The sequence below is a fragment of the Petromyzon marinus genome, unplaced genomic scaffold (assembly GCF_048934315.1).
Source record: "Petromyzon marinus isolate PM22_M1 ecotype Great Lakes invasive population unplaced genomic scaffold, UKy_Petmar_22M1.pri1.0 PM_Scaffold_84, whole genome shotgun sequence".
In the NCBI taxonomy this organism is placed as follows: domain Eukaryota; kingdom Metazoa; phylum Chordata; class Hyperoartia; order Petromyzontiformes; family Petromyzontidae; genus Petromyzon; species Petromyzon marinus.
This window is the reverse complement of record NW_027423693.1, coordinates 67073-91635: the sequence shown is the minus strand read 5'-3', so window position 1 is coordinate 91635 and position 24563 is coordinate 67073. Positions and strand designations below refer to the sequence as shown.

General features: G+C 46.9%; 2 long non-coding RNA genes across 3 annotated transcripts; both read left to right on the top strand.

Moving 5' to 3' along the window:
• Window positions 1-297: 297 nt before the first annotated feature.
• LOC142923887 (uncharacterized) lies at window positions 298-9122 on the top strand. 2 transcript variants are annotated; one of them, XR_012940935.1, is made up of 3 exons: window positions 1360-2575; window positions 2700-2855; window positions 8814-9122. It is a non-coding gene; the product is annotated as an uncharacterized LOC142923887 (long non-coding RNA). The 2 variants fall into 2 exon arrangements; XR_012940934.1 differs by having other exon boundaries at window positions 298-2855.
• Window positions 9123-17240: 8118 nt separating this feature from the next.
• LOC116938295 (uncharacterized) lies at window positions 17241-21002 on the top strand. The gene is made up of 2 exons (XR_004402155.2): window positions 17241-19482; window positions 19607-21002. It is a non-coding gene; the product is annotated as an uncharacterized LOC116938295 (long non-coding RNA).
• Window positions 21003-24563: the final 3561 nt, after the last annotated feature.

The following is a 24563-nucleotide window of genomic DNA, read 5'->3' as shown; positions in this document are numbered from 1 at the left end:
TGGATTAGCAGGATGTTAAAGTCAGAAATTAGCATGAAACTGGGGGATTAGCATGCTAATTTCTGACTTTAACATCCATGCTAATCCCCCAGTTACATGCTATTTTCTGACTTTAACATTCTGCTAATCCAACACATTAACACAGCTACTGTTGATATGTAAACTCCTTTGTCAAGGTGCTCTGCTTCTCTCACCCAGCTTAAAAGACGCTGCCAAGCCTGGCAGTGTTCACTGAAGTGCTGTCTTCCTCCCGACAGTTCTGTTTCTTCACCTGAGGAAGGCTACTTGTGTTGTGGCCGAAACTTCGTGGGAATTTTTATTATTATTATTATTTTATTTCCATTCTACGTGACTTTACCGAAAGAACCAAGAAGAATCATGAGCATGTGACGTCACTCCACATGGAGCGCCCTCCCCCATAAATAATCATGAGCAGGTGACGTAACTATACATCAAACAACTCCCCTCATTAATATCACTGTGTAACAAAAAAATAGGTTCCTGGATAGTGTTATTTTCCAATTGCTTATGCCTCAAAAGTACAGAACATCTGTTTGTGCAATTTGTAAGGGCGCAGTGACACACGCATTAATGCAATGAATATCACGTCGTGGTCTGCTTTTTCGCTTGCAAATTTCAGATTTACTGCAATACACCCGTCCTTGGACGGGCAAAAGGCGAGTCTAACAATGGTTCCCTCTCAGTAACATCTGGCAGTTCACCAGTTCAAGCGAGCCTGACTGCTGATGAGACACTGAGAGACGAAGCCTGTTTCAGGGTGCTGCTTGTGTTGAGTTAATGTTGATGATGAGATGCACTCTCAGAAGCTTGTGCGGCTGAGTAGCACCACTCGCATTGTGTGCGTGGGGAAGTGGCGATGTGGAGGCTGTACAGCTCGGTCATCTTGTTCCTTGAGCTGCAGCAGCAGCTGTAGTTATGCGTTTGTCCACTAGAGGGCATCACGTGCCTTGTGGAGAACCTGCAGTGCCCCTACATCCTGTAGTATTTTGTTCAGTCATCTTCGCGCAGAATATATACACGTGTGCAATATGAGTTTAATGTGTGAAATTATTCACGTCAATTATGTTGCCATATTTAGATAGGTGGAAGATTGAGGCATCATGCCACGATTGAGCCATTTAATGTCTGTACGCTCTTCGTTAATAAAATATAAGTGTATGCTTGCAGTTTAAATTCTTCATCATCATCATCGGACATGTTTAATCCACTGCTCGATGGATACTGATTTAATTACCAGCTAATGCTCACGCACTTGTGTGGTGACGTGGAATGAGTCACTGGAGCGCGTGCCGCTGGGAGATGGGTAGACAATGGCATTAGGACTATCAGCCCGTTCTACCAGTTGCAGCTGTGGGCAAAGCATGAAGCCATCTGAAGGATCCAGAGGGGTGCAGGGCCGAGGGTGGAGCCTGGCCACGCTTTTCAGGATATAAGGCGAGCTCCAACTCACAGCCGGGGCAGCTGCGATCTGGAGTGGAATTCGTCGTGTTGTCGTAATTGCGATCGTCACCCTCTTCAGCTGTGGGTTTGGCAGCATGTTGGCTGTCCCGACCCGGTGTGTGGTTATCCCCTAAGGCTCTGAAGGTCGGAATAAAAGAGATAGAGTACCTCCTATTAGTGCCTGTGAACTAGAACACAACATTCGGTGTCAGGCGTGTTAACGAATTTTTTTGAATTATTTTAGGGTTGTTATGAATGTTTTTTTCTTCGAATCCTTGAGGGGGAAATAGACTATGCTGAAACACGTGAAGAGGAAGGCTCTCACCCGCATACCCTCGGGCAAGGAGGATTCCCGGGCAGGGCTGGCAACCGGGACCCCTTGTGGGGGGCCCCGGAGTGGTGATCCCGGCGGGGCAGCGAGCAAAGGTGCGACGGCTCTGCGCCGCCGCCGGCTGAAGGGGGGCTGCGGGCAATCGGCAAGCGCATCGTGGGGCGGCTTTCCACAGTGTCGACCCTGGTGGGGCAGCTGGGCAGGGAACAGCCGAAGGAAGGGGCTGTGGCTCAGGGGTGGCGAGCGGGCGACTCCACCATCACTGCCGACCGAGGGCAGGAATTGGGTCCCTTTAACCTGCCGCCGACAGCTCATCCGGGGGCACCTTCCCTAGCGCAGCGGCTGCCGCTTCTCAATTAATTTTCGGCTGCGGGGGGTGCTTGGGCGGCCTTCCAGCGGCGGTTCTCCACCACTTGCGAGCTCGCAGGGTGGTCCGATGCGGAGGCGCTACTTATTCTTCCCACCGCACTGGATGACAGCCTTGGCGGCGTTTTTTTTACATTCCGGAGGTGGACAGAACGAAGCTGCGTCAAGCGTACTCCCAGTTGGCGGCAATTTTTGAACTGCCGTCCAACGCGGCAGACATTCGTAATACAGAGTTGGGGGGAGACGGAGACACCCCGCGCTTTCTGCAGCGCATTGCTGTTGCTGGCCAAGGATGCGTACCCAAAGATGGAGCGGGCAGGACTGGATTCTCTGGTGCTTGAGAAAATGTTGACGCTGGCTCAGGAAATTAACGTTTGTTTGCCGGCCACAGAGGAGGATGACCTGTACTCGATTCAGGTAGCCCATTGCATCCAGGCCCACTATAACCTGCGACGACGTGCTGGGGTGACGGCAGGGGCTGGTTTTCCGGGAGAAAAGGGCAACCAGGCTCTCTGAGAGTCTCCCTGGGTGTGCGCGTCAGGTGGTTGGAGCCTACGGAGGACATTTGGAGTGGGACGACGATGGGACAAGCGGCGGGGGGGGGCCCCATTACCTCTTTCAGTTGTGGCCTACCGGGACACATCTCCAGGGGCTGCCGGGCTGATTTGGGGCCGCCTCCGCTCCTCTGGGTCCAAAGGCAGGTTGCAATAGGTCACACACCCGGCCGACACAGCCACCTCATGCATCCCATTGCAGTCAGTGTCAGGTGCACACGCCGTCGCCCCTCATAGGAATACGGGGTATGAAGGTGGTGCATGATGGTTGGCAATGGACCGCACTGGCACACTGTGTCATGGCAGCGGGATCATCCACAGTATGTGGATTTGTGCAGGCTGTTGAGGTGCGAATGCTCATAGATACGGGGCATCCGCCACCATGGGTTCAGAGTTTATTTTTAGGACTCTGCCATAGATGTGGGTTGCCTGGGTCTGGTAGATAATCTGTTGCCGCTAATGGTGGGAGTTTAGGCATTGTGGGCTAAATCAAGGCATCTATACGGACTGGTGATATTGAAAGGACGGGCCTGGTGTTGGTTTCAAGTTCGTTAGCGGTGCCTTGTTTATTGTGGAAGGATTTTTGGAAGAGGATGCCCCTCTGGATTTTAATTGACCAGGGTTGTGTGGAGTTACCGTCGGGGCATCGGTTGAGATTTTTGGAGTCCCCTACTGGATGGTGTATCGCTAACACTGTGGTTCAGGCCATGGTGTGTGAAACTGTTAGGGTTCCCCTGGGTGCACAGATGCTCATACCCTTGAGCTGCGGTAACGGCTCGACCAGAAAATCGCTGGGAGTGAGGTTCTTCTAACCCCTTCAAATAGAGCAGTTCGTGGGCAAATTTTTATAGGGCATCAGACCTAGTGTGGGGAGCGGTGGCGCAGCGGTTAACACACTAATGAACATGGCGACCAGGGTTCGATTGTCCAACACCAGTGACAATTATCTGAGCCGGTCCTGGGCCTCCCCTAGATTAACTCAACCTCGAATGAGTATCAATTACAATGTGTAAACAACGCCACTGGGAAGATAAAGGCGGCCAAGCATGGTGCTGGCCACACACCCCATTGTGTATCGTACCAGCCTTCATAGGTGCTGGCTACAGTAGGCTGTTGGCAATATATTGTATTTTAATTAACTATTTGGCACGTTGTTTACGTGACATACCTTACTGGCTGTCGGGTGGTGGAGGGTTGCGACGCATCTATACTTATGGGATCTAATCCTAAAACCTGTATTAACATTTTAAGCTGTGTTCAACCACCACACTACAGGTCTCAACAACACTCACTCACTGGTTCGCTCAATCACGATTATATTATTGCGTATGGAGGCAATAAAAGGTGTCAATTGAATACAGTGCACCAAAAAAAGTTTAACAGTTGTATTGCTATATTCTTGGTTCTTTTGGTAAAGTCACGTGGTTTTCACACCTGATGATTGTTGTGTTGCAGTCGAAACGTCGTGAATTTTATTGTTCTGTTAACGCCGACAATGGTATCTGCAGCGAAACGTCGAATATGAGATTGGAAATTTTGCTCTCTTAACATTTCGGCTATTGCTGAAGTGCCAAATCAATTGGCATGTTTTCCCAAGTGACGACTTGAAGTGATTGGCTCTGTCGGTTGGTGGAGGGTTATACTGAACATTGGCCTCTTACCTACCAAGAGTATAATGACATTTATTTTCGGCACTTCTTGACTCGAGTGCTCGCTCGCCACGTCATGGAGGCCGTGATGGCGTGGAGAAGGCCGTGGTAGCGGAAAGGATGCCGTGATAAACTCGCTCATCTTACACCGACTCACTCGCACATCAATGACTCGCGCAACCACAGACCCATTCACTCATCATACACTCGCTCACACTACCACTGACTCGCACACATCATACACTGGGAGTGTCATGCTGCCAGCTATGGCTGCAACTTTGGTCGTACATGTTATAGTATCGTAATACTATTGCATGTTCACCAGCTCACTCCTTGTTTAAAAAATGTTGCTGTGAAGGTCTGGCTCTCAGATTAACTCTCCCAAATGACATATATTGGTAGTGTCCTGATATAGACCGCCTAGTGGGAAGGATGTTGAAGCTGCATCTGCAGAGCTTTTTGGAGGCCTCCCTAAAGGTGAAATAGTTTTAGTGGGTGATCTAAATTGGAATTTGCTAAACCCGCTGGCCGTGGCCACAAATTTTGCAGATGAATTTAACCTGTTTAAATTAATAAATGTCCCCACAAGACCCAACCTAAAAAATCTGGTACAGTCATCTCTGCTTGACGTCCTATTGACAAATGCCCCTCACAATTTCACACTGACTGGTGTTCTGGGTAAAAACCTTAGTGATCGCTCCATTTTTGGGGTGAGATCATCAGCCAGACCCGAAGCACTCGGACACTTCAGCACTCGGGCATTTACTAATGATGTGCTTCACTCGGATATTGACAAGGTCTGTGATATCCCCAACCTAACTACGGCTTGGGAGACCTTCAGGTACACGTTTCTCCAAATTCTTAACAAACATGCTTCGTTGGTTAGATTTAAAACTAAAGGCAACCACCCACCATGGTTTGATCCTTTGATTACAAAGCTCATGAAAACTAGGGACAAGGCTTGGACATGTGCTCAGAAAAGTACTTTGGTCAATGACTGGCTAGAATACAGGATTTTAAGGAATAGATGCGTCGAAAAAATGCCTATTTTTCCTCCTGGAATCACATGGAAATGCCAGGATTTTCTGGAAAACAATCAAATGTATCGAAAAGGCATCCAATACAGATAATCTGCCCGTTGAGCTTAACGGAAATGGGGAATATTTTTCAGATCCCAAAAAAATAGTTGACAATTTTTTAACCTTCATTTTTCTGAAGCTGGTAATCTTTTTGACAATGTATTGGGAGTCACCCCTGCTCATGCAAATTCATACACCCCTGTCCAAATATTAAACGACTTTAGTTTCCAGCAAATCCACGAAAGTATTGTTCTGAAACAACTGTCCTACCTCAAAGGGTCTTCCTCTACCGGAGCAGATAGTATTCCCATCTTTGCTCTACTAACTGTTGGTCACCTAATATACACACCTATAGCCCATATTTTCAACCTGTCCATCATATAAGCATCAGTTGCTCTAGAATGGAAACATTCCTATGTCCGTCCACTTCACAAAGAGGGCCCTAAAGGTGATCCAAATAACTACCGACCTATCTCAATTTTGTCCCCGTTCATGAAAATGTTTTAAAAATTATTGAACTACCAAATTATCAGTTTCCTGTCCACCAACAATCTACTACATCTAAAACAATCTGGGTTCTGAAAAAAATACAGCACCACATCTGCTCCATTAGACTCTCTGAATCACATTTACAGTAGCCTTGATACTAAGCAGTAATGTGCCTGTCTTTTTCTTGACCTGTCCAAAGCTTTTGATACAGTAGACCACAACACCCTGCTAAGTAAACTAAGTTGCCTCTGTTTTTCCGAAAACGCAGTAAAATGGGTACAAATTACCTCTTCTCTTACCCAAACTGTATTCACAGATGGTTGGAGGTCAATCGGCGTTAAGATAACAAAAGGGGTTCCACAGGGTTCCATCCTTGGCCCCCTTTTGTTCTCTCTTTATGTCAATGACTTGGGCACTGACCTGGATCATTCCAGGGTAAATCTTTTTGCAAATTACACGATACTAATTACTGCTGGCCGCTCTCCGGATGACTTGATTGCTAAGCTACAGGGTGATTTCAACAAACTACAACATCAGCTAGTTGCTCTTAAACTAGTCCTGAATACTTCCAAAACCAAGGTGCTATGCTTCTCACCTTGACTAAAGCTGGAAGTTATTTTTCCCCAATTACAGTCCTTAAATAATTATCAAATAGAGCAAGTCAAGATCTATAAGTATCTTGGTCATCCTGGATTCAAAACTGAATTTTGAAGATCGCATTGATTATATTGGTAAAAAGACGAAAATATAAATTGGTTTTCTGTATCGACACAAGCCCTGCTTCTCCCCCAATGTTCCGTTTTGCATTGATAAAAGCTACCATACTGCATCTACTTGATTACTGTGACATCGTGTAAAAATCAGCCCCAAGTACTGAAGCTTGATTCCATCTATCACTCGGCCTTAAGATTTACATTGCACTGCCCATATAGGACTCACCACTGATCTCTCTACATTGGGTCAAACTTAACATCTCTTAATGTTCGACGGCTTGTGCAACAGATCTTATTTATTCACGATGTACTTACAAAAAATTCCGCAGACTACCTACTGGATCTCGTCTCTGTTTCAAAGAACAAATTTGACCTCAGGTCTTCGCTCATTTACCAGCTTCACATTCCCTATTGCCGTACAAAAACTGGAGGAAGGGCCTTTGCTATTGATGCCCCCAGGTTCTGGAATGCTATTGCCAATAAACTGCAACTTGAATCGCTACCAATGAGATCTTCTCTCAACACTGCTCTAGAGGAGTTGTACACCCCTAGCTGCTACTGCTATTCATTAGCGTAACATAAAATGTTTCGCTCCAGATGACTACTGCAAAGTATTATCTGTATTTTGATTTAGCGTGCTGATTTTAAAGGTGCATTGAAAAAATAGATACTCCGACTGATGCTTCTATTGTGGAGTAACTCATTCAGCCAGCTGTGGCTCTAGGGTTTGGTGTTTCAAGTTATTCATGTAGTTTATTGTTAAAAATTCGGTCAGTCCCTATGATCACTGTTACATTGCAATTATGGCTTCATTTTTGGTTATTTCGAAAACGTTTTTTGGTTTGGACATGTTTGTAGTACGGAGTTAGAATGGTGGCCTTAATCTAAGTTTTCTTGTTGTTGTTTGACTTGCATCCCACTGGGATTTTTGCACACAGCATTGGTGTACGGTGCTTTTTCAAGAATATTTTGCTGTTTTTTCCTGGATTTTCTGTTTGCACAGTCACTTTAAGATGTTTTCTTGTTCGTTTTTTCTTGTTTTGTTTGTTGCGGTTGCTCCCGATTTCAAGAGCCAAATGGCTCACAGGGCTATACCAAATAAATAAATAAACTGAAATGTATATCGTTAATACTGGTAGGAACCTCCTGGTGACACCAGCCCACAGGGGATCATTGTGACCGTCCGTCGTGCATACAAAAATGGGAGGGGCTGGGTGGGGAGGGGCTGGTCACCCCGTGGTGCCCTTATAAAACTCAACGTTTAACCTACTCACGCCGACTTGTGCCTGCCCTCATAGTCGGGCATATTTGTGGAATACACCACGCCGCCGTTGACCCTGGTCATTGACCGAGCAACCCAACGTTCCTACCAGCTCCCTCCGCTGCAATGTGTTTTGTTAAATTTGAATCACAGTTCCTATGATTACTGTTGTTACATTGTTTTTATAGCTTTATTTTGATTTCGAAAACATGGTTTAAGCCATGTTTCTTGTGGAAGTGCGGAGTTGGCGTGATAACTTAAATCTAAATTGTCTCATGGTTGTTATTCTTTGACTTGCATTACACTGAGATTTTTGCACACAGCGTTGTAATACCGTTTTCTTTTCTGGAAGATTTGCTGCTTTATCCAGGATGTTTCTGTTGCGTGTCGTCGCTTTAAGATGTTCTCTGTTCACATTGTTTGTGCTTGCACCCAACTCAAGAGCCGCATGGCTCACAGGGATATACCAATAATAAATGAAACTTGAAACGAGCCCTGTGCTCATACGACTGGAATCATGACCCCGTTGTTCCCCACTGTCACGCCCGCACGTCCGCGTGTCTGCCCTGGTCCACATTCGCGCCTCTGACTCGACCATCATTGCTAGCGTCACGCTCACCAACAGGGACACTCACTGATGTTCCTCCATTTACGAAAGCGATGCTTTCTTTATAAAACGCGCGAAAAACTAAATATCAAATGAATTTTCCCATTAATTTAATGCACAAAAAATCGGGATGCGTTTCGGACATATCAACTCCACTCCTTATATAAAAATATACACCTATATCACTTTTCACAATGCAAAAGTACCCGTAAGGATTTTTTTTACCTTTGCAGGGAATTCACCAAAAGATTTGCATGTTGAATTGACTGGAGGTGATGTGGAGGCTTGGCTGTTGCCCTGCAGGGACACCGTGACGCTGTAGTGGACGGGTGATGCAGCCTCCACGGTGCTTCTTGTTTGATCTGGCGCGTGCCGTATGGAATTTCGTTCACACGGAAATTCGATTTTGTTCATCTAAAGGTGTCCATAATTTGTCAATTGCATGAACGTGACATTTTGTAAAATCGAACGTTCGTAAATAAATACATGAAGCAGGCCACTGTTGTATATGCCCCCCTTTCCATCTTAATATTAACAAGTAATTTTTCGATACATATAGATACATATTTCTATTGTTTTTATTTTAATAATGAATAAAAACACCAAACCAGGCCTCGGCATGGCATGTGGAGGTCATATTTACCTTGACCCACTAACACGATTTTGACGTTCAGAGCCCTCCCAGGGTCAGAGGGAGCAGATAGAGAGCAGAGCCCAGCGGATTGGAAGGGGCTGACGTAAACACAAAGCCAGGGTCACTGGGAGGTTGCGTTAGCCTAGATCTAGTTAAGTCAAAAAGCTAATTGGTTCTGCATTACTATTAAAGTAACTTAAAGTCGGAATTTAACGACAGGGTAGGCTAAAGTTATTTATCTTCACACCCACTTCAATTGAACCCTGCCACAAGCTATAGCAATGTAACCATCACCCGTCTATTAATTAATATGAAATGTATTTACATTTTAATAATTTCTATACGACTTGACCCGAAGCCTATAACAATCAGGTTTTCATAAGTCAACATGAATGCTCTAATCCACCCATACGCAAATAATAAGCAGGGTTAAAGCAAGAGTAGAGAGGAAAAGAAATGCAAGCGCACAGCAAAACTGCAACGTAAGCAAAGGGCGATGTTAAACCCAAGGTCGGAGAGAAAGGGAGATCCTGGCCGTCTTTGTATCCCCGCAGCGCGGGGTAGGAGTGTGTATACGCTCGAGGAAACACGAGCCAAACACCACAACGGGAAGCCGACACAGACTTTGGATTAATACAGAATCATAACTTTGGAACTCTGATTAAATGAAATGTTAACTTAAAACTTTTTAACCATTTCTTTGTGCGTCGGTGAAAGTCGGAGGGAATATCGCCCCTCCCTCCAGGTTGTGCACCCAGACAGAGGCGCCTTCGAGACAATTTATAACATTTGATTGTTTTACTTGTGGGTTTTATGGTAGGAGTATGACAACGGAATATACCGTGGGTGATGCACACAATGACACACTGACACACGTACAGACACACACACACGGACGCAGATACATACGGACAAATCCTGACACAGCAAAAATCGAAAGAAACTCCGCCTTGTGGGCAGGATCCGAGTGAAGGGATTTTTGTGCATAAAAAGAGGATCCTGAGCATTGAAACCTCAGTTCGACCGGAGGGGGTCGGCTCACCAGAGTTCGACCGGGGGGGGGGGGGGGGGGAGGGGTCGGCTCACCAGAGTTCGACCGGGGGGGGGTAGACTCTCGGGAGACGGTTCGACTCGGAGGAGCAACTCGGAAGAGTTCGACCAGGGGGGTCGGAACTCGGGGAGTTCGACTCGGAGGAGGTCGGAACGCGAGAGAGTTCGACCAGTGAGCCGGCTCAGGAGCAGTTCAAATCGGGAACGAGAGCAACAGGTCGCGAGCCGGCGAGCTGCAGAGCAGGGGGCGGCGAACAGAGGCCAAAGTGGCCCGTCGCTACCCACTGACGTTGGCAAGAATCGCAAGGTAGTGAGGCGCCACCGAGTGTGATTTTGAAAGAGCTAAAAAAAGAGCATTGCTGAAAGTTTATTCTACATTGAGTCCAGCTGCAGAGCGACCGACGCACTAAGCAAGAGCTTCTGCAAACCAGAGCAAGAGCACGTGCGACTTGAGTCATCCAGAAGTGGAGAAAAACCTGCTTTCAGCAAACCAGCAACGAGCACCTTCGAGTTCTCCACCCAGAGAGAGGGAGCGTGCCGATGCAGCTCATCCAGCAGCGGAGAGAAACTGCTGTCAGCGAACCAGCACGAGCGTGATCGCGCAGCTCATCCAGCAGTGGAGAGAGGTGGCCACTGAGCAGCACTGAGAGCGATCAAGCAACTCTCCCCCGTGGACAGAGGCTGGCTGCTGTGTGGAGAAGGGAACGCCGATACGTATGATGCACAACCCCCACTCACCCTGACCGCTCTAAAGGGAGCGAGTATCCCTTTCACAAGGGACCCGTCGACGTATGTTAACGCGAGAAGACCAACCACACTCACATTACCCTATAAAGAGAACTCCACGATACGATGATGCGCTATGCCCCACTACACGACCAATCTGACGTTCGCTGGACCTAAAGACTCAACTCCAAACAATGACTACTCCACACAATTCATGACACACAAACACACTCAAGTCCGTGAACCATCTGGCCGTGGAAGCATCGATAGTGTGATAAGTCCGTCGTTTATAAGTATATTCGTAATTTTCCTCTTTAATATTTTGTTTTGGACTGTACTTCTAATCGCATAAGTTACCAACCGATCCATCAATACGAATTAACCCTTGGCACCTTCGCCACGGAGCTACGCTCCCGGGGAGGAATCGTGCTAAACCGATTTTCTGATTATACAATCTTATTCACGAATTAATTAATCTCCCGTGAGATAACACGTTCTGCCGCATACCCTCACACTAAGCCATTTCGGTAATCTTATATTCTGTCCGGTGGATCTGTTACATTCATGCCTTTGGAAATAACTGTTTGATTGTCTTTTTATATGAATACCGTTGCATGTGAATCAATCGCCGTGATAACATGCTGACCATTTCAAGCATAATAATCGTTCATATTATAATGTATAAGCTTTTGTGTAGCATAGCATTGGCATGTTCTGACTCTCTCTCTAACTAACGGCAATCGCTTTATGCGGGGTCCATGTGTTATCAAAGTGAAATCGTACAGTCGTTGATGATTCTGTATTGATACCGTGTGGATACCGTGTTGAAGTTCCGAGATTGAGAGTTTGCATACATATTATAGTTAAGGTTTAATTAGAAAATAAATTGATCAATACAGAAGTGGTCGTGTGATTCTTTCCTGAAATTTTTGCATAAGATCTGTATCCTGCGATCAGATATGAACTCGGGAACCTAAACTATAAACACACCAATCCACACTCATTAAACTTTAAAACGAATGATATGAACTTGGGACCTAAAATATGAACAGAGTGTTAAAGCGAGAATCATTGTATTATGCTGATCAATAATACAAAGTTAGACAACGAGGCCGAATTGACACTAGCGTAACTGCACACGATTGATTGCGTTATCTTGATTGATAACCCCACCTTGTCAACGAGGCGGGGCCTGATTATCATAAAGGCTATCATTAACACAACCACACCCACTCGTATAAATTAATACGATTACCTCTCTAATTAGCATAGTTATACGCATAATTACACGAATTAACATAATTTTGGATTCATTATGCAAATTTCGAATTTCATTTAATTTTCATTACTTTTCATCAATTTTCACACACCCACATATACAACACCCACTCACTCAAGACTTCACTCACCCACCCACTCACCTATTCACTCCCCCACTCACAAACCCACCCATCCACCCACCCACTCTCTAACTCACACACTCACCCGTCCGCTCACCCAGCTACTTACCTACTCACCCACCTACCCAACCACCCATGACTCAATCACACACCTACCCACTCAATAAACTAAAACTGAACTATTTTTCATCGTACTAGCTAAGGTCCACAGAGATATATAGATCTTTTTCAAAAGCGACCTTGTTACAAATGACAGGAAAACAAAGTGGTTTATCACATATACAGTGAGGGGAAAAAAGTATTTGATCCCCTGCTGATTTTGTACGTTTTCCCACTGACAAAAAAATGATCAGTCTATAATTTTAATGGTAGGTTTATTTGAACAGTGAGAGACAGAATAACAACAATGGGTGGCATGGTGAGTGGGTTCGTGTGTGAATGGCTCGGTGGTTGAGTTTGTGGGTGGTTGAGTAAGTGGCTGGTTGAGTTAGTGAGTGGTTAAGTTAGTGGGTAGGTGTTTGAGTGGGTGAGAGAGTCCAAGAGCGTAGCGCCATGGTGACGAGATACTATCTCGCCTGGTATCCAGGAGCTTCTAGGTTCAATCCCTACCTTGTTGCGTCTCTATTTCCCTAAACATTTAGAAACATGCATTTAGAGGAGTTGGCTGCTATAAATGTATCCGTGATACGCCACATTGTTGAGCTATCATTTGTGGTAACGGTTGTTTTGAAAACGAGCTATATAGCTCAGTGTGCCTTACCTGGTAAAATAAACATCATTTACATTTAGTTTAGTGTGTAGGTGAGTGGGAGGTGGGTGAGTGAAATAGTGGGTTAGAGATATAGTAGTAGGTGGCTTGCTGAGTGGGTGAGTGGCTCGGTGGTTGAGTTAGTGGGTGGTCGAGTTAGTGGGTGGTTGAGGTAGTGGATGGCTGAGGTAGTGGGTGGCTGAGTTAGTGGGTGGTTTAATTAATAGGTGATTTATTTTGTGAGTGGTTGAATTATTGGGTGGTTGACTAATGGGTGAGTGGGTGAATAATTCCGTGGTATTGGGTGAGTAGATGAGTGGGCGGGCGGTTGGGTGAGTGGGTGGGTTAGAAATTGAGTGGGTTGCATGGTAAGTGGATGTATAAGTGGGTGGGTAAGTAGGTGAGTGGCTGAGGGAGTGGGCAGCTGGTTGGGTGAGTGAGTGGGTTAGAAATTGAGTGGGTGGGTTAGAAATTGAGTGGGTGGCAGGGTCAGTTAATGTGTAAGTACTGGGTGAGAAGGTGAGCGGCTCATTGAGTAAGTGAGTGGATGGGTGAGTAGGTGAGTGGATGGATGAGGGAGTGAGTGGGTGGGTGGGTAGGTGAAGAAGGGCCCATATATCTACTGAGAATTTCATCATCGACTGCGGCTGGGGTTGGCATCGTCCCCGACTCCTCCTGATGTCGAGGGTAAATGGGAGAGGTTTAGGACTGTGACTCATGCAGCTGCAATGGCTGCTTTGGGTACGCGGTCCAGACCTCCCCAGAGACCCTGACTGACAGAGGAGGTGTTCAGGATATTTGAGAAAAGCGACAGGCCCACTGTCATCGGCTACAGAATCCCACGTCAGAGAATGAGGAGGCTTACCGCAACCTTCGCTCGGAGGTTCGGAGAGCCGTGAGGCGCTGCAAGGATGGATGGTGGTCGCGGGTTGCTGAGGAAATGGAGTCTGCCTCAGTGGCCCACGATCACAAATCTCTATTTAACTCCATCAAAAAAGTTACCTGCAGTGCCACACCTATTACCATCATTAGGGGAAAAAACGGTGATCCAATCTCCGACCCCCCGGTGAAACAGGTTTGCAGATTTGCTGAGCATTTCTGTGAGGTCCTGGGGGAGGGAAAATTCCTCAGCCAGGAAAACATCGTGGCACAAAGTGAGGATGATCCTGCTGAGGCTGCGGTGCCTCAAATATTGGAAGAAGTCACCGCCTGTGAGTGGCAGGCTGAAGTGCCATCTGTTGAGGAAGTACTGAAGGCAATCCGGAGTCTGAGACCAGGAAAGGCAACGGGCAAAGATGATCTCCCAAGCGAACTGCTGAGGGAGGGTGGCGTTGGTGCACAGACTGCCCTATATGACATCATAACAACAGTCAGGACCACTTGACGGGTTATGCAGGATTGGAAGGATGCCCTGGTCGTCCCCCTCTTTAAGAAGGGAGACCGCACAGACTGTGACAACTACAGGGGCATCTCACTCCTCAGTGTGCCGGGAAAGGACCTGGCAAGGATTATTCAACATCGCCTTGCCAGGCACGCTGAGGAGAGGCTTGCGGAGCCCCAATGCGGTTTCAGGAAAGGGCGGTCCTGCACAGATGCCATATTTTCTGTCCGTCTGCTACAGCAGAGGTGTAGGGAATTCCAGCAAGACCTACATCTCTGCTTTATTGACCTGGTCAAGGCCTATGATACCATCATTAGGCCTGGGCTATGGTTTGTTCTTCGTGCTTTTGGAGTACCTGACCCTTTGCTCACGATCATTAAGGACCTTCATGATGGTGAGCGGGCCCGGGTAAAACTACGTGGCCGGGAGTCCGAGCCATTCCCTGTATACCTTGGGGTGCAACAGGGATGTCCTCTGGCTCCCAAATTATTTAACATCTATTTTGACCACGTAGTTCATGACGCCTTCAGTAGCTGTACCGGGGGAATCTCCATATGGTACAGATATAATGGGAGGCTGATCGATGCCCGGGTGCGGTCAAGGGATGGCTCCCTATTGCTCAACCACGTTATGTATGCCGATTATTTGGTAATAGCTGCTCATTCAGAGGAGGAGTTGGAGATGCTGCTGCTGAGGCTGGAGCGTGCCTCTTAGCGATGGGGCCTTACCATCAGCCCCACCAAAACTAAGCACCTACCTGGTTATTTTGTACCATGGGACACTCCAACCCCACAACTCCCAATCGGTGATGGGGCAGTTGTGGAGAGAGTGGAGAGTTTCCCATATCTGGGCAGTGTGCTCATGACTGGCTCCAGTTTAACAGCAGAGGTCTCACTCCGAATCAGTCGTGCGGCAATATATTTTCATCGGTTGCGTAACGCTGTGTGGAAGCTACCTGGTCTGTCACGCCACACGAAGCTTCGGGTCTTCTCGGCCACGGTCATTCCCTCCCTTCTCTACGCTTGCGAAACGTGGACCCCCCTAATGGAACATCTTCGCCGGTTAGAAACATTTAGACAGGCCTGCCTACGATCCATCCTGGGTTTAACCAGACTGGATTGTGTGAGGAGCTCACAAATCCTTGAAAGATCTGGGCAAGGTCCCATCGGTGAGCTCCTCCGGCAGGCAAGGCTGCGATGGCTGGGTCATGTAGCCCGCATGCCCAGCCACCACTGCCGAAACAGCTTTTGTTCGGCCGGATCGAGGGGGCTAAATGGGCGCCGCACGGGCTAGAGTAGAGATGGAGTGATGTGGTACAGGAGGACGTGGAGCTGAGTGGACTTGCCGATGACTGGTACCAGCGGTGTCAAAATCGGCCTCTGTGGAGGAGGCTCGTGAAGGACGCTACTGGGCAGTTCGAGGTAGTTGCCCTCCAACAACAACGGAGGGCAGAGGAGCGACGCTCACAACAACGAGCGGAGCGCCGGGTGGCTAGGGCACAGCAGGTTGGCACAGTAGGGGGCACAGGTGGTGCATCAGCCAGTCATCTCAGTCATCTCAGTCAGTCGACCCGTGGCACCTGGGTCTGCCCCGTGACCTCCTGCCAGCGGGCGTTCGACACTAAACGTGGCCTCGAGGTGCACATGGCCTGGCACAAGCGTCGTGGTGACGTCACCGCCACTTAGGGGCGAATGGTGGTTGTTATATATCTACTATAATCACCCAGGAATGTATGTCCTTAACGTTCGTGACGTCACTCCACATCGACCAGCCCCCCTCATTAATATTCATGAGAAGGTGACGTCCTCCAAATGGACACACCCCCACCCCTCATTCATAATCATGAGCGGGTGACGTCACTCCAGATGGAGTACTCCCCCCCTCACCAATAATCATGAACAAGTGACGTCACTCCACATCGAACAGCCCCCTTCAATAATCATGAACAGGTTACGTCCTCCACATGGACCCCCCCCTCCCTCATTAAGAATTATGAGCATTTCGATTTAAAGCTTTCGTGACTGCAGAGATTCATCTTCTTGGTTCTTTCGGTAAAGTCACGTAGAATGGAAATAAAATAACAAAAATAATTAATAAATAAATTCTCACGACGTTTCGGCCACATCACAAGTAGCCTTCCTCAGGTGAAGAAACAGAACTGTCGGGAAGACAGCGCTTCAGTGCCAGGCTTGGCAGCGTCTTTTAAGCTGGGTGGGAGAAGCAGAGCGCCTTGACAAAGGAGTTTACATATCAACAGTAGCTGTGTTAATGTGTTGTATTAGCAGGATGTTAAAGTCATAAAATTAGCATGTAACTGGGGGATTAGCATGATGTTAGTATGAGGGATTAGCACCACGGAGAGTGACGAGCTTTGTTCAGACTGACGAGTCCATCTATGTTCGGAACGGAGGAGGAGGAGTTAATGTGTTGGATTACCAGGATGTTAAAGTCAGAAATTGGATTAGCAGGATATTAAAGTCAGAAATTAGCATGAAACTGGGGGATTAGCATGCTAATTTCTGACTTTAACATCCATGCTAATCCCCCAGTTACATGCTATTTTCTGACTTTAACATTCTGCTAATCCAACACATTAACACAGCTACTGTTGATATGTAAACTCCTTTGTCAAGGTGCTCTGCTTCTCTCACCCAGCTTAAAAGACGCTGCCAAGCCTGGCAGTGTTCACTGAAGTGCTGTCTTCCTCCCGACAGTTCTGTTTCTTCACCTGAGGAAGGCTACTTGTGTTGTGGCCGAAACTTCGTGGGAATTTTTATTATTATTATTATTATTTTATTTCCATTCTACGTGACTTTACCGAAAGAACCAAGAAGAATCATGAGCATGTGACGTCACTCCACATGGAGCGCCCTCCCCCATAAATAATCATGAGCAGGTGACGTAACTATACATCAAACAACTCCCCTCATTAATATCACTGTGTAACAAAAAAATAGGTTCCTGGATAGTGTTATTTTCCAATTGCTTATGCCTCAAAAGTACAGAACATCTGTTTGTGCAATTTGTAAGGGCGCAGTGACACACGCATTAATGCAATGAATATCACGTCGTGGTCTGCTTTTTCGCTTGCAAATTTCAGATTTACTGCAATACACCCGTCCTTGGACGGGCAAAAGGCGAGTCTAACAATGGTTCCCTCTCAGTAACATCTGGCAGTTCACCAGTTCAAGCGAGCCTGACTGCTGATGAGACACTGAGAGACGAAGCCTGTTTCAGGGTGCTGCTTGTGTTGAGTTAATGTTGATGATGAGATGCACTCTCAGAAGCTTGTGCGGCTGAGTAGCACCACTCGCATTGTGTGCGTGGGGAAGTGGCGATGTGGAGGCTGTACAGCTCGGTCATCTTGTTCCTTGAGCTGCAGCAGCAGCTGTAGTTATGCGTTTGTCCACTAGAGGGCATCACGTGCCTTGTGGAGAACCTGCAGTGCCCCTACATCCTGTAGTATTTTGTTCAGTCATCTTCGCGCAGAATATATACACGTGTGCAATATGAGTTTAATGTGTGAAATTATTCACGTCAATTATGTTGCCATATTTAGATAGGTGGAAGATTGAGGCATCATGCCACGATTGAGCCATTTAATGTCTGTACGCTCTTCGTTAATAAAATATAAGTGTATGCTTGCAGTTTAAATTCTTCATCATCATCATCGGACATGTTTAATCCACTGCTCGATGGATACTGATTTAATTACCAGCTAATGCTCACGCACTTGTGTGGTGACGTGGAATGAGTCACTGGAGCGCGTGCCGCTGGGAGATGGGTAGACAATGGCATTAGGACTATCAGCCCGTTCTACCAGTTGCAGCTGTGGGCAAAGCATGAAGCCATCTGAAGGATCCAGAGGGGTGCAGGGCCGAGGGTGGAGCCTGGCCACGCTTTTCAGGATATAAGGCGAGCTCCAACTCACAGCCGGGGCAGCTGCGATCTGGAGTGGAATTCGTCGTGTTGTCGTAATTGCGATCGTCACCCTCTTCAGCTGTGGGTTTGGCAGCATGTTGGCTGTCCCGACCCGGTGTGTGGTTATCCCCTAAGGCTCTGAAGGTCGGAATAAAAGAGATAGAGTACCTCCTATTAGTGCCTGTGAACTAGAACACAACATTCGGTGTCAGGCGTGTTAACGAATTTTTTTGAATTATTTTAGGGTTGTTATGAATGTTTTTTTCTTCGAATCCTTGAGGGGGAAATAGACTATGCTGAAACACGTGAAGAGGAAGGCTCTCACCCGCATACCCTCGGGCAAGGAGGATTCCCGGGCAGGGCTGGCAACCGGGACCCCTTGTGGGGGGCCCCGGAGTGGTGATCCCGGCGGGGCAGCGAGCAAAGGGCGACGGCTCTGCGCCGCCGCCGGCTGAAGGGGGGCTGCGGGCAATCGGCAAGCGCATCGTGGGGCGGCTTTCCACAGTGTCGACCCTGGTGGGGCAGCTGGGCAGGGAACAGCCGAAGGAAGGGGCTGTGGCTCGGGGGTGGCGAGCGGGCGACTCCACCATCACTGCCGACCGAGGGCATGAATTGGGTCCCTTTAACCTGCCGCCGACAGCTCATCCGGGGGCACCTTCCCTAGCGCAGCGGCTGCCGCTTCTCAATTAATTTTCGGCTGCGGGGGGTGCTTGGGCGGCCTTCCAGCGGCGGTTCTCCACCAATTGCGAGCTCGCAGGGTGGTCCGATGTGGAGGCGCTACTTATTCTTCCCACCGCACTGGATGACAGCCTTGGCGGCGTTTTTTTACATTGGGGAGGTGGACAGAACGAAGCTGCGTCAAGCGTACTCCCAGTTGGCGGCAATTTTTGAACTGCCGTCCAACGCGGCAGACATTCGTAATACAGAGTTGGGGGGAGACGGAGACACCCCGTGCTTTCTGCAGCGCATTGCTGTCGCTGGCCAAGGATGCGTACCCAAAGATGGAGCAGGCAGGACTGGATTCTCTGGTGCTTGAGAAAATGTTGACGCTGGCTCAGGAAATTAACGTTTGTTTGCCGGCCACAGAGGAGGATGACCTGTCCTCGATTCAGGTAGCCCATTGCATCCAGGCCCACTGTAACCTGCGACGACGTGCTGGGGTGACGGCAGGGGCTGGTTTTCCGGGAGAAAAGGGCAACCAGGCTCTCTGAGAGTCTCCCTGGGTGTGCGCGTCAGGTGGTTGGAGCCTGCGGAGGACATTCGGAGTGGGACGACGATGGGACAAGCGGCTGGGGGGGGGGCCCCATTACCTCTTTCAGTTGTGGCCTACCGGGACACATCTCCAGGGGCTGCCGTGCTGATTTGGGGCCGCCTCCGCTCCTTTGGGTCCAAAGGCAGGTTGCAATAGGTCACACACCCGGCCGACACAGCCACCTCATGCATCCCATTGCAGTCAGTGTCAGGTGCACACGCCATCGCCCCTCATAGGAATACGGGGTATGAAGGTGGTGCATGATGGTTGGCAATGGACCGCACTGGCACACTGTGTCATGGCAGCGGGATCATCCAGAGTATGTGGATTTGTGCAGGCTGTTGAGGTGCGAATGCTCATAGATACGGGGGCATCCGCCACCATGGGTTCAGAGTTTATTTTTAGGACTCTGCCATAGATGTGGGTTGCCTGGGTCTGGTAGATAATCTGTTGCCGCTAATGGTGGGAGTTTAGGCATTGTGGGCTAAATCAAGGCATCTATACGGACTGGCGATATTGAATGGACGGGCCTGGTGTTGGTTTCAAGTTCGTTAGCGGTGCCTTGTTTATTGTGGAAGGATTTTTGGAAGAGGATGCCCCTCTGGATTTTAATTGACCAGGGTTGTGTGGAGTTACCGTCGGGGCATCGGTTGAGATTTTTGGAGTCCCCTACTGGATGGTGTATCGCTAACACTGTGGTTCAGGCCATGGTGTGTGAAACTGTTAGGGTTCCCCTGGGTGCACAGATGCTCATACCCTTGAGCTGCGGTAACGGCTCGACCAGAAAATCGCTGGGAGTGAGGTTCTTCTAACCCCTTCAAATAGAGCAGTTCGTGGGCAAATTTTTATAGGGCATCAGACCTAGTGTGGGGAGCGGTGGCGCAGCGGTTAACACACTAATGAACATGGCGACCAGGGTTCGATTGTCCAACACCAGTGACAATTATCTGAGCCGGTCCTGGGCCTCCCCTAGATTAACTCAACCTCGAATGAGTATCAATTACAATGTGTAAACAACGCCACTGGGGAGATAAAGGCGGCCAAGCATGGTGCTGGCCACACACCCCATTGTGTATCGTACCAGCCTTCATAGGTGCTGGCTACAGTAGGCTGTTGGCAATATATTGTATTTTAATTAACTATTTGGCACGTTGTTTACGTGACATACCTTACTGGCTGTCGGGTGGTGGAGGGTTGCGACGCATCTATACTTATGGGATCTAATCCTAAAACCTGTATTAACATTTTAAGCTGTGTTCAACCACCACACTACAGGTCTCAACAACACTCACTCACTGGTTCGCTCAATCACGATTATATTATTGCGTATGGAGGCAATAAAAGGTGTCAATTGAATACAGTGCACCAAAAAAAGTTTAACAGTTGTATTGCTATATTCTTGGTTCTTTCGGTAAAGTCACGTGGTTTTCACACCTGATGATTGTTGTGTTGCAGTCGAAACGTCGTGAATTTTATTGTTCTGTTAACGCCGACAATGGTATCTGCAGCGAAACGTCGAATATGAGATTGGAAATTTTGCTCTCTTAACATTTCGGCTATTGCTGAAGTGCCAAATCAATTGGCATGTTTTCCCAAGTGACGACTTGAAGTGATTGGCTCTGTCGGTTGGTGGAGGGTTATACTGAACAGTGGCCTCTTACTTACCAAGAGTATAATGACATTTATTTTCGGCACTTCTTGACTCGAGTGCTCACTCGCCACGTCATGGAGGCCGTGATGGCGTGGAGAAGGCCGTGGTAGCGGAAAGGATGCCGTGATAAACTCGCTCATCTTACACCGACTCACTCGCACATCAATGACTCGCGCAACCACAGACCCATTCACTCATCATACACTCGCTCACACTACCACTGACTCGCACACATCATACACTGGGAGTGTCATGCTGCCAGCTATGGCTGCAACTTTGGTCGTACATGTTATAGTATCGTAATACTATTGCATGTTCACCAGCTCACTCCTTGTTTAAAAAATGTTGCTGTGAAGGTCTGGCTCTCAGATTAACTCTCCCAAATAACATATATTGGTAGTGTCCTGATATAGACCGCCTAGTGGGAAGGATGTTGAAGCTGCATCTGCAGAGCTTTTTGGAGGCCTCCCTAAAGGTGAAATAGTTTTAGTGGGTGATCTAAATTGGAATTTGCTAAACCCGCTGGCCGTGGCCACAAATTTTGCAGATGAATTTAACCTGTTTAAATTAATAAATGTCCCCACAAGACCCAACCTAAAAAATCTGGTACAGTCATCTCTGCTTGACGTCCTATTGACAAATGCCCCTCACAATTTCACACTGACTGGTGTTCTGGGTAAAAACCTTAGTGATCGCTCCATTTTTGGGGTGAGATCATCAGCCAGACCCGAAGCACTCGGACACTTCAGCACTCGGGCATTTACTAATGATGTGCTTCACTCGGATATTGACAAGGTCTGTGATATCCCCAACCTAACTACGGCTTGGGAGACCTTCAGGTACACGTTTCTCCAAATTCTTAACAAACATGCTTCGTTGGTTAGATTTAAAACTAAAGGCAACCACCCACCATGGTTTGATCCTTTGATTACAAAGCTCATGAAAACTAGGGACAAGGCTTGGACATGTGCTCAGAAAAGTACTTTGGTCAATGACTGGCTAGAATACAGGATTTTAAGGAATAGATGCGTCGAAAAAATGCCTATTTTTCCTCCTGGAATCACATGGAAATGCCAGGATTTTCTGGAAAACAATCAAATGTATCGAAAAGGCATCCAATACAGATAATCTGCCCGTTGAGCTTAACGGAAATGGGGAATATTTTTCAGATCCCAAAAAAATAGTTGACAATTTTTTAACCTTCATTTTTCTGAAGCTGGTAATCTTTTTGACAATGTATTGGGAGTCACCCCTGCTCATGCAAATTCATACACCCCTGTCCAAATATTAAACGACTTTAGTTTCCAGCAAATCCACGAAAGTATTGTTCTGAAACAACTGTCCTACCTCAAAGGGTCTTCCTCTACCGGAGCAGATAGTATTCCCATCTTTGCTCTACTAATATACAAACCTATAGCCCATATTTTCAACCTGTCCATCATATAAGCATCAGTTGCTCTAGAATGGAAACATTCCTATGTCCGTCCACTTCACAAAGAGGGCCCTAAAGGTGATCCAAATAACTACCGACCTATCTCAATTTTTTCCCCGTTCATGAAAATGTTTTAAAAATTATTGAACTACCAAATTATCAGTTTCCTGTCCACCAACAATCTACTACATCTAAAACAATCTGGGTTCTGAAAAAAATACAGCACCACATCTGCTCCATTAGACTCTCTGAATCACATTTACAGTAGCCTTGATACTAAGCAGTAATGTGCCTGTCTTTTTCTTGACCTGTCCAAAGCTTTTGATACAGTAGACCACAACACCCTGCTAAGTAAACTAAGTTGCCTCTGTTTTTCCGAAAACGCAGTAAAATGGGTACAAATTACCTCTTCTCTTACCCAAACTGTATTCACAGATGGTTGGAGGTCAATCGGCGTTAAGATAACAAAAGGGGTTCCACAGGGTTCCATCCTTGGCCCCCTTTTGTTCTCTCTTTATGTCAATGACTTGGGCACTGACCTGGATCATTCCAGGGTAAATCTTTTTGCAAATTACACGATACTAATTACTGCTGGCCGCTCTCCGGATGACTTGATTGCTAAGCTACAGGGTGATTTCAACAAACTACAACATCAGCTAGTTGCTCTTAAACTAGTCCTGAATACTTCCAAAACCAAGGTGCTATGCTTCTCACCTTGACTAAAGCTGGAAGTTATTTTTCCCCAATTACAGTCCTTAAATAATTATCAAATAGAGCAAGTCAAGATCTATAAGTATCTTGGTCATCCTGGATTCAAAACTGAATTTTGAAGATCGCATTGATTATATTGGTAAAAAGACGAAAATATAAATTGGTTTTCTGTATCGACACAAGCCCTGCTTCTCCCCCAATGTTCCGTTTTGCATTGATAAAAGCTACCATACTGCATCTACTTGATTACTGTGACATCGTGTAAAAATCAGCCCCAAGTACTGAAGCTTGATTCCATCTATCACTCGGCCTTAAGATTTACATTGCACTGCCCATATAGGACTCACCACTGATCTCTCTACATTGGGTCAAACTTAACATCTCTTAATGTTCGACGGCTTGTGCAACAGATCTTATTTATTCACGATGTACTTACAAAAAATTCCGCAGACTACCTACTGGATCTCGTCTCTGTTTCAAAGAACAAATTTGACCTCAGGTCTTCGCTCATTTACCAGCTTCACATTCCCTATTGCCGTACAAAAACTGGAGGAAGGGCCTTTGCTATTGATGCCCCCAGGTTCTGGAATGCTATTGCCAATAAACTGCAACTTGAATCGCTACCAATGAGATCTTCTCTCAACACTGCTCTAGAGGAGTTGTACACCCCTAGCTGCTACTGCTATTCATTAGCGTAACATAAAATGTTTCGCTCCAGATGACTACTGCAAAGTATTATCTGTATTTTGATTTAGCGTGCTGATCTTAAAGGTGCATTGAAAAAATAGATACTCCGACTGATGCTTCTATTGTGGAGTAACTCATTCAGCCAGCTGTGGCTCTAGGGTTTGGTGTTTCAAGTTATTTATGTAGTTTATTGTTAAAAATTCGGTCAGTCCCTATGATCACTGTTACATTGCAATTATGGCTTCATTTTTGGTTATTTCGAAAACGTTTTTTGGTTTGGACATGTTTGTAGTACGGAGTTAGAATGGTGGCCTTAATCTAAGTTTTCTTGTTGTTGTTTGACTTGCATCCCACTGGGATTTTTGCACACAGCGTTGGTGTACGGTGCTTTTTCAAGAATATTTTGCTGTTTTTTCCTGGATTTTCTGTTTGCACAGTCACTTTAAGATGTTTTCTTGTT